Genomic DNA, 13661 nt, shown 5'->3' with positions numbered 1-13661 from the left:
AATATTATTTCCTATCATAGTGAAAAATTTTGACTGTATTGAATGATTGGAATCATCAACAAACACAAACAGAATTTTTGGTAAGCTGCTGATCGATAAGGTAAAAAATACCTTTGTTGTTATTCATTCCTGTCCAACTCTTTGTGACCCTATGTTAGGGTTTTCTTGGCACAGATACTAGAGTGGTTTGCCGTTTCCTTCTTCAGCTCATTTTACCGATGAGGAAAGTAAGACAAACAGGGTTAAGCCAAGTGTCCAGGATCATACAACTAGTTCATTTTTGAGGCCCGATTTGGACTCATAAAGATGTCTTTTTGTTTGCAAACCTGGTGTTGTATCTACTTGACCACCTAGCCTCCCCAAGGGTATCAAGAGGAGGGCTACCAGAATGGTGAAGAGATTTGAGTCTGTATCATACAAGCACTGACTGAAGAAGCTAGGGATATCTAGAAATATCTTGAGGAGAAATATACATTTGCTATACATTATAGATATCTTTCATACTCAATTCAACAAACATGCACCTGCTATATATAAAGCACTGCCCTAGATACTACGGATATAAACACTTAAGAAAAAAATAGTCCTCGTCCTCAAGAAGCTTTCTATTGAAGAATTAATTTAATGGTTGGCATTTTCTTGGTTTAGCCAAAGAATTTTTATTACTTCTTTACATAAGAGGAGAATCAGACTATAGACATACAAGCAAATCTCATACCCATATTCTCCCCTGAAGTTGAATACGGCTGGTCCATTTATACTCTTAAAACTGGGTTCAGAAGGCAAAGCACAAATTGGGTATGGTACAGAATTGAAAGATGAATGAGGGGGCATCTAGGTGGACAGAGACACTTGGAGACAATCTGGCCTCAGAAACTTCTTAGCTGTGTGACCCAGGCAAGTGAACACTAGCCCTTACCACTCTTGTGCCTTGGAACTGGTTTAGTATTAATTCTAAGATAGAAGGTAAGCAATTAGAAAAAGAAAGACAAATTGGGGGAGGAGCAACACAATGCTAGGAGTAGGGAGTACAGAGTTAGGAGAATGATGGAGATGTGATTAGTGGGACACCATGACCAAGTTATGGTTGAAACATTCTAGGAAGAAGTACTGAAAATTAATCAAGTCAAGTGTTTATCAAGGATTTACTATGGGAGTGAGCACTGTGTTAAGTGTTGGGACTATGAATTCAAGCAAACTGAAAGACTCTCTCTACCCACAAAGAGCTTAAATTCTAATACAAGACAAAGGCATAAAAGAAATCCTTCGCCAAAATGTGGTTATTGGAGGGATTTGCCAGTTGGATGAGGAGGTTTCAGGGACAGCAAAAAAAAGTAATTTTGGCATGATGGCAAAGTCTAGAGAATAAGATATGTTTCCATTGTCCTACCTAGGGACAGCATTCATTCCCACAAAAAACAATTTTTCCTCCTCATTTCCCAGATTCTTTCTTCTTGTTAGTAATACCTAGTCTACTGCTGGGGCAGGTAGGTTATACTGTGAATAGAATGCTGGGCTGGAGTAAGAAAGACACATCTTCCTGGGTTCAGATCTGGCCTCATACAATTATGAGCTGTGTGATCCTGGGCAAGCCATTTAACTGTTTGCCTCAGTTTCCCCATCTATCAAACAAACTGGAGATGACCATGGTAAACCACTCTGCGTAATTTTAAAAATTATGTATCAGTTGTTTCATTTATGGTTTTGATCATAGCATTCCATGATACCTCTGTGTTTCCACTGCTAATCTGATTCCTTTTCCCCCCAAAGGATTCACAAAGAGTCAGACATGACTGAAAAAAAACAAACCCAACAACTAACCAACAATATGTTTACCTCTAGGCCCTTGCAGTTGACATCATTCTCTTTAGAGAATGCAATTAAGAAAGTGTTAAATGTTTTTCTTCCTCAGTTTTCTCATCTGTAAAATGATCTGGAGAAGGAAATGGTGAACCATGCCAGTATCTTTTTTTAAACCCTTATCTTCTTTCTTAGAATTGATACTAAGTAAAAGGTAAGTGGGATATCTTTGCCAAGAAAATCCCAAACGAGGTCTTGAAGACTTTGAAATGACTGAACAATGAGAATAAGCTGTATTTTATCCTGTGAGCAATGGGGAGCCATTGAAGGCTTTTTTTTTAAACTGGGGAGGGACCTAATTAGACCTGTGCCCAAGGAAGATGTTTCTATGTCTCTGGTATCTACATAGAAGAGGGATTAAAGAGAAATGGAAATATAAGCAGGAAAACCAATTAGGAAGCCATATAGAATATTAACACTTCTGTCTAAGATTTGAAACTTTCTGACTAAAACCAGTTCAGCCAAGACCCTGCTGAAGCAGCATTTCCTTTGTAAGGGTACATAAACTCTGGGATGGTATCATTAGAAGAGGATGGATACTGAAACCCAATCCCCTATAGACCAGGGAATCTACTGAACATAACTGGAAACTAATCCAAGTGGTTTTATAAATGCCTGAACAAATTACCCAGAAATTGACTCTTTTCAGTGGAAACTAATTCAATCTCTTCAGTATTTAGCCTCCTTCACAAAGTTGACCTTCCCTTGAGGAAAGACAGTGAATTAAACAGTATATTATGCCAGGTACAACAATCCAGTCACAAGAGGAAGCTATCCACAGGATGATCAGCTGAATGATGCTAGACATTTTACATATTTGGCAATAGGGGTGACAATTAGAATTGGCTTCTGGTAGGTTGTCTAATGAGCAGCAATTGGAACTGTAGAGATTGCTGTTTCAGAGGAAAACACAGAAGCCCACAGATGAGCATCCATTCACCCACCACTTTGATAAACTACAGGATTATGGTTCCCAAACTGCCAATTTCACTCCTCCAGACCACTAGCAGGCTTTGGGTCCCTTGTGCTCGAGTACAATTGGATTGGCTAGAACTGAACAGACACAGGTGTTCTGCTCCCTGCCTCCAAGGAGAATATTTGCTCCTGGGTCTTTTGTCCTAGTTATGTATGCAAACTAAATAGCCTAAAATTATCATTGCATTTTAAATCTTTTCCCCTCAAATTACTCCATCCACCTCCCCAAACTGCTGCTGGCTACAAACTTGACTGCTCCCTTTGACCCCCAAAGAAGTCAAGAAAATGCAGCTGAAGGCCAGTCAGTAACTGACCATTAAGACTAACTGAGAACAGAAATCCAAAGACAACCTGCATTCCTTCTAACTAGGTTATTTAAAAAGAAAAAAGCTATAAGCTTAATTCATTTCTTTAGGGATACACACTTGTATAACTTTTATTTTCTATAGGGATTTTCTCATCTTGTTGGTATTTTAATAGGAAAAATTTCCTGAGAACCTGAGTTCTTAACCTTTTTTGGGTAGCTGGTGAGGCCCATAATCCCTGCCTTCTCCCAAAGAATGTTTTTAAATGCACACAAAAATGCATAGGACTACAAAAGAAACCAATCATAATCTAATGGTTATTAAAATATTAAGGGGAAATCAATCCAAACTCATGGACTCCAGGTTAAAGACTCCTGGAGTCATCAAGCATGTTTCTTTGTACAAGTATAGCTTTCTCAGTCAGGTCTGGTAGTGGCCAAATGGTGTGATTTGAGGTTAGCTGGAAAAAGCCTCCCTTCCTTCCTTCCTTCCTTCCTTCCTTCCTTCCTTCCTTCCTTCCTTCCTTCCTTCCTTCCTTCCTTCCTTCCTTCCTTCCTTCCTTCCTTCCTTCCTCCCTCCCTCCCTCCCTCCCTCCCTTCCTTCCTTCCTTCCTTCCTTCCTTCCTTCCTTCCTTCCTTCCTTCCTTCCTTCCTTCCTTCCTTCCTTCCTTCCTTCCTTCCTTCCTTCCTTCCTTCCTTCCTTCTCCTCCCACCCTTTTCTTATTTCTTGTTTTCCAGGGTGCTCCAGGGTCTAATTCTTTAGTTTCATGTATAGGAGCCTCTATTAAAATACAAATGTATTTTTCTCTAAACCAATATCACCTGCTCATATAACAGGTCTGGAACATGGTGGTAATGCTGAAGAAGTGAGATACAGAGATTACTTTTTATTCCAAGACAGCTAGGTAGAGCAATAGATAGAATGCTGGACTTTGGATTCTGGATCAACCTGAATTCAAGTTTTGCCTCAGACATTTAATAGCTTTGTGACCCTGGGCAAGTCTCTTTAATCCCTGTCTGCCTCAGTTTCCTTATCTATAAAATTGGAATCATATTAGTCCCTATGTCCCAGGGTTGTTATGAGGATCAAATAAGGTAGTATTGTTGAAAACTCTTATTCTCTGTCTTAGAATAGATACTAAGTATCATTTCCAAGGCAGAAGAGTGGTAAGGCTAAATAACTGGGGTGAAGTGGCTTGCCCAGGGTCACACAGCTAGGAAGTATCTGAGACCACATTTGAACCCAGGCCCTCCAGACTCTAGGTCTGGCTCTCCATCAACTGAGCCACCTGACAGCCCCATAAAATAGTTTTTATAAAGTGCTTAGCACATTTTATAGCACTGCTACAAAGTAAATGCTACATAACTGCTATTATTATTATTATTATTTTAAATTTTATTTCAGTTCAACCCTTATTACATGTAAAAGTAGCTTCCAACATTTTTCAAAGACTATTGAGTCTCCAGTTCTCTTCCTTTTTCCACACTCCCATTCCCCCTAGAGACGGTAAGCAATCTCACATAGATTTTACATGTGCGATCATGTAAAACACTTTGCCATATTAATGCTTTTGTGGAAAGAACCCAAACAAAATACTATTAAGAAAAGAAGTGGAAAAAATATGCTTTGTCTTGATTCAGACTCCATCAGTTCTTTTCTGGAAGCAGATGACATTTCTTTTCATGAGTCCTTTGGAATTGTTTTAGATCATTGTATTGCTGTGAATAGCTTAGCTATTTACTGTTCCTTGTACAGTATTCCTGTCTCTGTGTACAATATTCCTCTGCATTAGTTTGTGTAAGTGTTTTGTGTCTTTCCAGTTTTCTTTCTGAACTACTCTGCTTGTCATTTCTTATAGCACAATAATATTCCATTACAATCCTATACTATAACTTAGTCATTCCTCAATTGATGGGTTTCTCCTCACTTTCCAATTCTTTGCCTCCACAAAAAGAGCTGCTTTAAATAATTTTGTACATAAAGATCCTTTCCTTTTTTGTTTTTTCTCTCTTTGAGATACAAAACTAATAATGATATTATTGCTGGATCAAAGGGTATGTACTGTTTTATAGGTTTTTTAATAGGTTCAAATTGCTCTCTAGAATGATTGAATCAGTTCAAAACTCCCCCAACAGTGATTTTCCCACATCTCCTCCAAGTTTTGTCATTTTCCTTGTTTGTCATAATAGCTAATCTGATAGATGAGGTGGTACTTCAAATTGTTTTAATTTGCAGGTCTCTAATTAATAGTCATTTAGAGCATTTTTACATGACTAAAGAGTTCTAATGACTTTGACTGAAAACTATTTGATCATATCTTTTGACCACTTATCAACTGGAGAATGACATATGCTCAATAAATTTCTTTGTGTATTTGAGAAATGAAGCCTTTTTTAGAGATACTTGTAAAAAATATTTGCACCAGTATGATTACTGAGTATAACTCAGCATCCTATTCCCCCTGTTCAGTTTCTGATCTCCCCTCCCCCAATTTCCCCTCTTTTTTACCAGCCCCTGCCTTTTATGCCTTTCTCCTCCTACTTTCCTGTAGAGTAATATAGCTTCCTATATCCAACTGACTGAGTATGCTCTTCCCTCATTGGGTCAGTTCTGATGAGAGTAAGGTTCACATATTCTCCCCACCTCTCCCATCTTCCCCTCCATTGTAAAAGCTCTTTCATACCTATTTTATGTGCAGTAATTTACCCTATTCTATTTTTTCCTCCCCCCCTTCCTAATGGATTCCTCTTTATCATGCCTTAATTTTATTTTTTAATATCTTCTCATCATATTCAACTCACACCCTTGCCTTCTGTCTGTGTATACTTCTACTACCTGACTTAGTAATGATCAAGTTCTTAGGAATTATAAGAATAATCTTCCCCATGGAAGTATGTACACAGTTCAACTTTATTGAATGTCTTTTGATTTTTCTTTCCTGTTTACCTTTTCATGCTTCTCTTGAGACTTGTATTTGAGAGTCAATTTTCCACCCTTTGGTCTTTTCATCAGGAAAGTTTGAAAGTCCTCTCTTTCACCGAATACCTATTTTTCCCCTGAATATTATGCTCAGTTTTTATAAGTAAGTGATTCTGGTTTGAAGTCCTAGTTCCTATGCCCTCTGGAATATCATATTCTGGGCCCTCTGATCTTTTAATGTAGAAGTTGCTAAACCTTGTGCTTTCCGAACTCTGACTCTATTAATTTTGAATTGTTATTTTTTGGCTGTTTACAATATTTCCTCCTTGACCTGGGAGTTCTGGAATTTGGTTATAATATTTCTGGCAGTTATTTGTTTGAGATTTCTTTCAGAAGATAACCAGTAGATTCTTTCAATTTCTTTTTTGCCCTCTGGTTCTAAAATATCAAGGCAGTTTTCTGTGATAATTTCTTGAAAGATGATGTCTAAAGTCTTTTTTTGATTATGGATTTCAGGTAATACAATAATTCTTAGATTATCTCTCCTGGATTTATTTCCCAGGTCAATTGTTTTTCCTATGAGATGTTTAACATTTTCTTCTTTTTTTTCATTTTTTTAACTTTGATTATTTCTTGATGTCTCATGGAGCTTCCACTTGTCCATTTCTAATTTTAAAGACATGATTTTTCTTGAGTGAGCTTTTGTACTTCCTTTTCTATTTGGCCAATTCTACTTTTTAAAAAGTTTTTTTTCTCAATTAATTTTTATACCTTTTTTCCATATGGCCAATCCTGACTTTTAAGAAGTTCTTTTCTTTTGAGCACTTTTGTATATGTTTTTCCATTTTGCCTATTCTCCATTTTTAAGTTTCTTCTCATCATTGGATTTTTGTGCCTCTTTTACCAATTGGCATATTCTGATTTTTTTAAACCCTTACTTTCTATCTTAGAATCACTACTGTGTATTGGTTCTAAGGCAGAAGAGTGGTAAGGGCTAGGCAATGGAGGTTAAGTGACTTGCCCAGGGCCATACAGGTAGTAAATGTCTAAGGCCAGATTTGAATTTAAGGCCTCCTATCTATAGATCTGGCTCTTAATCCACTAAGCCACCCAGCTGCCCCATCCTGATTTTTAAAGTATTTCTTTCTTCAATATTTTTTGTGATTCCTTTACTAAGTCAACTCTTTTTTCATGATTTTCCTGTATCATTCTCCTTTCTTTTACCAATTTTCTTCTATGCTTCTTATTTTATTTTTTAAATCCTTTTTTGCCCTCCTCCATTAATTCTTTTTGGACTTGAAAATAATTAATTATTTTTGAAACTTTGGATACAGCAGTATTGACTTTGTTTTCTTCTTCTGAGTTAATGTTTTGATTTTTCCTGCCATCAAAATAACTTTCTAGGTTGAGTTTCTTCTTTGTTGTTGTTTGCTCATTTTCCAAACTTTTCTTTTCTTTTAATTAAAAAAAATTGTTAAAGTTGGTCTCTGTAACTGTGGTAAAGGAAGCACCTTTCCAAGGCTTCAGGTTTTTTGTGTAGCTACCTTCAGAACTAGCTCTAGGAATCTATCTGCTTTCAGTTCTTTCACGGTGTATGAGGTAAGGAGAGGGGTGTTCAGTACTCTCTTGGCTTGTACTCTGGTGTAGGGGTAACCATAAGTACTTTTTTCTGCCTTGGTACTGTGACCAGGGTCTCCTGCTCCCTTGTAGGCATAAGTACTGGTGTGTTCTTCTTCACCCTGAGGCAATGCCCCAGGGCTTCTACCTGGATCTGCATATGGGCAATGCAACAAAAGACTTGAACCCAGAACCAGTATAGGAACCCCTCTATTCTCCTTCTGAGCAATTGTCTAACCCCCCTATTGATCTGTGGCTGAAAGTTCTGGAAGTCTTTGTTGCTGATTCAGCTGTGCCCAAGGCATGTTGCTGTGTGGGCTTCCCTTGGTGCTTCGTTCTCCACCTCCATTTTGATGCACTAGATCTTTTGTGCTGGCCTCCTAAGTTGTTTTTAGCTGAAAAATTATTTCTCCTCATCTTTTTAATTTTGAGGCATTATATCAATTTTTTGGAGGAGATTAGTCTGTGTACCTTTTCTGCCATCTTGGCTTTGCCTCCATAACTGTTATTATTAATAGAACTAGTTTTTCATTTCTTCAGTCATGTCTGACTCTTTGTGATCTCACAGACCATAGTGTGCCAGACTCTTCTTTATCCTCTATTGTCTCTCCAAATCTCTCCATATTTGTGTTTATTGCTTCCATGAGAGTATCTATCCATCTAAACTTCTTCTGTCCCTTTCTCCTTTTGCCTTCAATCTTTCCCACCATTAGGGTCTTTTCCAGTGAGTTGCATAAGTGAATAGTCATGCAGATCCAAGGTAAAGACTGAACTTGGGTTAATTTTCAGGCATCAGAGAATAGATGTTCTGTAAATCAATTATTTGAAGTTCCTATTTGTACTTCTATTACATAAATGATAATAATTTATGATGCTGTGTTTTGTTTAGGGCTATAGTTCAATGAAAATAAGGGTTGAGGGTGAAACCTTGCTTCAAACATATGACTTGTGCACTTCATATATTTGTGACATCCAAGTGGGAAACAGAATACTAGTAAGATCAACTAAGATTCATTTGGAATGAATTGTATTGTAGATTAACTAGTCCATTCCCTTCATTTTATATGTGAAGAAACTGAGGACAATATGCTAACTGATTCACCAAAAATTATAGCTAATCCTCATTCACATGGTTAAAGACAAAACTGATTGAAATATAATGAGAACTCATTTTTTCAACAGATAATTTTACTTGGTGAGAGAAGTCCAAGCATGACCTCCATTAATGAATGTGTTAAGAAAATTTTGTCCTGGTTACATAATTAGTCACAATTTATGCACACATATCATAAGATCACATAGATTTGGGAATGGAGGTAACCTTGGAGATCATCTAGTTGAACCACTTAATTTCACAGATGAGGAAACAGGGGTCCAGAGAGGTTGTGACTTATCTAAGGTCACTTAGGGTAGTAAATAGCAGAGCTGACTTGTGATCCCTCCACATCTAGTTCCAAATGCCACATTTTCCCCATTGCCACTTAACTAGCAGAGTCAACAAAGTGAGGTTACAGAAATAAAAGTTAGTTTATGAAATATTTATCTGTCTAAGAAAATGATGTCTTCTGTGATCTTTGCTTTTTTCTCTCTGATATGAATCTTTGGCATTTTATGACACCAAATTGACATTTTCATATTTGTAGTTCAGTGAAGCCTCTTTGCACATTTTCGAAGGAAATGCTTGGTTCTTAATGTTATGTGTGTTCAAGATGAATTCCTGTTAATGGCAAGAAAATCAAGAATCCTAGAAACAGAGAGCATTTCAAATAAGTTCATAACAAAATCTTTTTCCTTCAAAAATGCAGACATAAAAATAGGCAAAGTCATTTTCAAGCTTAAGTTGTAATAACCTTCAATAATATCAACTTGGATTTAGAATCCTCTCCTTTCCTCTTGTTTCCATTATTGTTTTTAACTCATTCCCAGAACATTTAGAAGGAAGAATTTTTGTCATTCTCACAAATGGTCATAATGTGTATTTAATATCTAAGAATAATCACAAATTTTTTAGGAAAAAGATGACTTTTTCAACAGATTATACCCTCTTCTACTTTTATCTGAAGTCTGGAACCATCCTGCTCAATTTGTTTGTAAATGATAATACTATCTTATGATATAAGCAGTATATACCTAAAAATATAAAGAAATACCTAAATTCTAATTAGGTGGCTGCAGATGAAAATGTAGTTTTAATAAATAAATTAATTAAATGATTCACAAAATTTACATTAGTGGAATTACCTTTAGTTTCATTTCGCTCAATGCTAAGGTCTGAAGATGTGAACTTGGAAGTAAGGAAGACAAGTTCAATTTTAGGCTTGTTCAAAGGCTTTTTAGAATTCTTTAGTATATGGAGAAGAATTGATACAGTTTAAACAGCTTGTTTTCCTTGCAAAGTTGATGATTTGGACCTCTATATTAGTAGGACAAGTATGTTGAGCTATCTTTCCAATATGGCAATGAATATATGGTGAACCATTTCTATACTGGTTATAGTATAATTATATAGTATAAATATATAGTATAATTAAAGTATAATTACTTTTATAATGAATCTATGAATTTTCAAGATTGATGGTCTAGTCTGTGGCTCACAAGAGACATAGGTAGGGAACACATACATAACCATAACTTCATGAGCATTGTGTTATCATCACCTCAACTCATTTGGCTGATTTGATGCACTGCAATCCAGTGATTCAGGAGTATGTATGTGTGGAGCATTTGTTTCTGTCATTGAGGCCCCCGAGAGTACAAACCAAGTAGTAGAGCAGAATAATTTTTTAAAATTCCCTTGAATGGTTTAACCAATTCACAGTTCTACCATCAGCAAATTCTCTTCCCAGAGCCCATCTGATACTTTTGTTGCCAATTTGATACATGAGTGCATCTTGGAATTCTTGTAATCTGAATTTCTCTGATTATTAGTAACTTGGAACCACTTTTCAGATATTTGTTGGGTGCAAAGTCTTTTTGACCTCATGAGGAACCTCAGAGCTAATCTTACCCATGCCTCTTATTTATTGATGAAGAAATGGAAACTTAGGATAGAAAGGGGGAAGGAAAGAGAATAAGCATTTATCAAATACCCTCCACGTATCAGGTGCTGGACAATTAATTATTTCAAATAAGTTGACCAGAAAGGGAAGGTTTACAGGCTATTAGAGTTTCTTGAATATGGGTAGGCATGAAAGGATTTTAATAAAGAGATAAATTATAAATCCATTTTCATTTTATAGAGTATTTTAGCATCTCCTTCTGAGGATTAGGTCTATAGACAGTAGGAAACCTTAAGAGCAAACCATTTTACAGACCAGGCTGCATGCCATCTGTAATTGTTTGCAGTTATTCTTGGTCTGTGGAAGTCTCTTTCTGAGGCATATTACCTGTGGTTGTATCACTTTGCTGCTAAATAATAGCTCATTATGCCCGGCAGAAAGAGGCCTCTGGAAAGAAAAGGAGCCAAATTCACTTATAGTAGAGCCCACCCCCTTTCAAAAAATGAACCACCCAGACAGGATTTCAGAGAGAAGTGAGAAAATAGAAAATCAATAATGTTGGAGAGAAAAATATGAATTTAGGAAAGAGAATTATCTTCCTAATTTGTGTATTATATTAAAAGGAGAGACCAATAACTCCTAATGATTTTCAGAAGAGATGTAATTGAAGTAGTGGTTTGAAAAGTGAAGCCACAGACTACAATATGTACCTGGATACATGACAGACATGGAGACTGTGGTGATAGCAAACCTGGAAGCTGTCAACACAAACAAGTCAGTGAGCACCACATTATTGGCTTGTGTAGGCTGTTTGCAATTGTGTGGGCAAACAGATTTCTTGGTGACTAATGAATGTTTTTGCAGGAGACAACTTCTTGTTTTGAAAGTTTCGGTCCACAAAATTAAGAGCATAATAGGGAATTTGAGGATTAGGATGGATTCTATGTATGCCAAACAAGTCCTTGCCAATTCCAAAAAGGTTTCCATGGGCCAAAATTATTGATTTTTTAAAGTTTTCTCCATACTTCTGTTCTCCAATGGATCTGTGATTTCACTGATGTGGCCATTCCCTCCACAGAATGACAGAATTTGAAAGGTGGAAGGGGCTGCAGGGAACAACTGTCCAAACCTTTACATAAAAAGAATCCACAGTATAGCATGCCCCAAAAGTAGATGGTCAGCCTTAATCTGAAGAACTCTGAGTAGGCAAAACTCAGTATTCTTTTTTTTTTTTTTATCTTTTGGAAGGATTTATTTTTAAAAATTCAATTTTATTTTCGGGTCGGAATTCTCTCCTTCCTGCCTCTCCCTCTCCATTGAAGCAAGCAAGAAAAGCAATACCCCTTAAAACATACATAGTCAAGGAGCAGGTAGGTGTGTGATATGGAAATCACTTTAGAAGACTGATATATATTAATTTAAGATCGCCAAGGAATTCAGCTATATAATTCCTAAATGAAAACTCAAGTCAGCAGTCAACCTTTTATGGAGTTTTTAATTACAAACAGGAGGAAGAAAGGTATTAGAGAGAGAGAGAGAAAGAGAAAGAGAGAGAGAGAGAGAGAGAGAGAGAGAGAGAGAGAGAGAGAGAGAGAGAGAGAGAGGGGAGAGAAGGGAATAGGGCTTAAATACCCCCTCTGATTAGGCTGGGCCAAAGGCCCAAGCCCTTAGATAGCTGAGACAAAGAAAAGAGATCAGTCCCTATCACTCACGTGACCAAAATGGAGAAATAGTCTCAGGGGCCTCCACCTCCAGCCTCCTTCAGAGCAAGCCCTCCTCTCAGATCTCTCCAGGAGCTCTCCCTCCAGGACCTCTCTCCTCTCAGACTCCTTCAGAGCAAAACCTCTCAGAGCAAAACCTCCTTTCCCCTGTCCTCAGACCCCGCTATCTTTAAGCTAACCATCTAAGTCCCCTCCCCTCAGTTCTCACATCTACCAATCACTGTCGATGTCTCCCCTGTGCCAATGGTGGCTCTAGCTTAACCCAGGACCACCCAGAGGTCTGGCCCCTTTGCACATGTCTGTTGAAGGTCATATTCTCAAATAATTAAATCTTGATCTTTGCTGCAGCCCTTCCTAAATCCTGTTACTCTGAGTAGGGTGGAGATTGTAGTTTCCAAGACCTGGTTCTGTCATTCCAAGTATCTCTATTGTATCAATTCTAAAATCAATCATGACTCAAAGAACTTCCTGTTCTATGCTTAAGCATAGGTCAAAGCCCTTTCCATTTTTTAGCAAAAGGTTTCTGTCCTAAAGTAGTCTTAAGTAGGGAGGAGAAGGATCCTCCCATGCCAAGGAGTTTCACATTCCAATAGAGTTCTTACTATCAGTAGAAAATTTTTTCAAGTATGAAATTTCCCAATGGGGAATTTTCCAACATTCATAAGTCTAAGAAATTTTAAGGTTTACAGGTGGCTTAGTGGATAGAGAAGGGGCCTGCAGTTGGGAGGCTCTGTATTCAAATCTGACCTCAGACACTTCCTAGCTGTGTGATCCTGGGCAAATCACTTAACCCCAGTAGCCCTTAGCTTTCTTCTGCCTTGAATCCAATACACAGTATTGATTCTAAGACAGAAGGCAAGGGTTTTAAAACAAAGACATATATTGTTAATTCTCTACCTGAAGACCTCCAAGGAAGGTAAAGGCCACATTTTTTGTCTTATGGAAGCATTTATTTTTTAAAATTCAATTTTATTTCCAGTTCTTAATTCTTCACCTCCCACTTTCCCCTTCCCATTGAGAAAGCAAGAAAAACACCCCTCCTTAAAATATGTATAGTCAAGCAAAAAAATTCACACCTTAGTCATGTCAAAACATATAAATGCCTCATTATGCATTCTGAGTCCATCACATTTGTATCTGGAAGTAGATAGTGTCTTTCATTATCAGTCATTTCTCTGAAATTGTGGTTGGTCATTGTGCTGATCATAGTTCCTAAGTCTTTTATAGTTGTTTGTCTTTACAATATTGATGTCATTTTATAAATC

This window comes from Monodelphis domestica, chromosome 3 (genome assembly GCF_027887165.1).
Source record: "Monodelphis domestica isolate mMonDom1 chromosome 3, mMonDom1.pri, whole genome shotgun sequence".
Classification (NCBI taxonomy): domain Eukaryota; kingdom Metazoa; phylum Chordata; class Mammalia; order Didelphimorphia; family Didelphidae; genus Monodelphis; species Monodelphis domestica.
Note: the sequence above shows the minus strand (reverse complement) of the source record.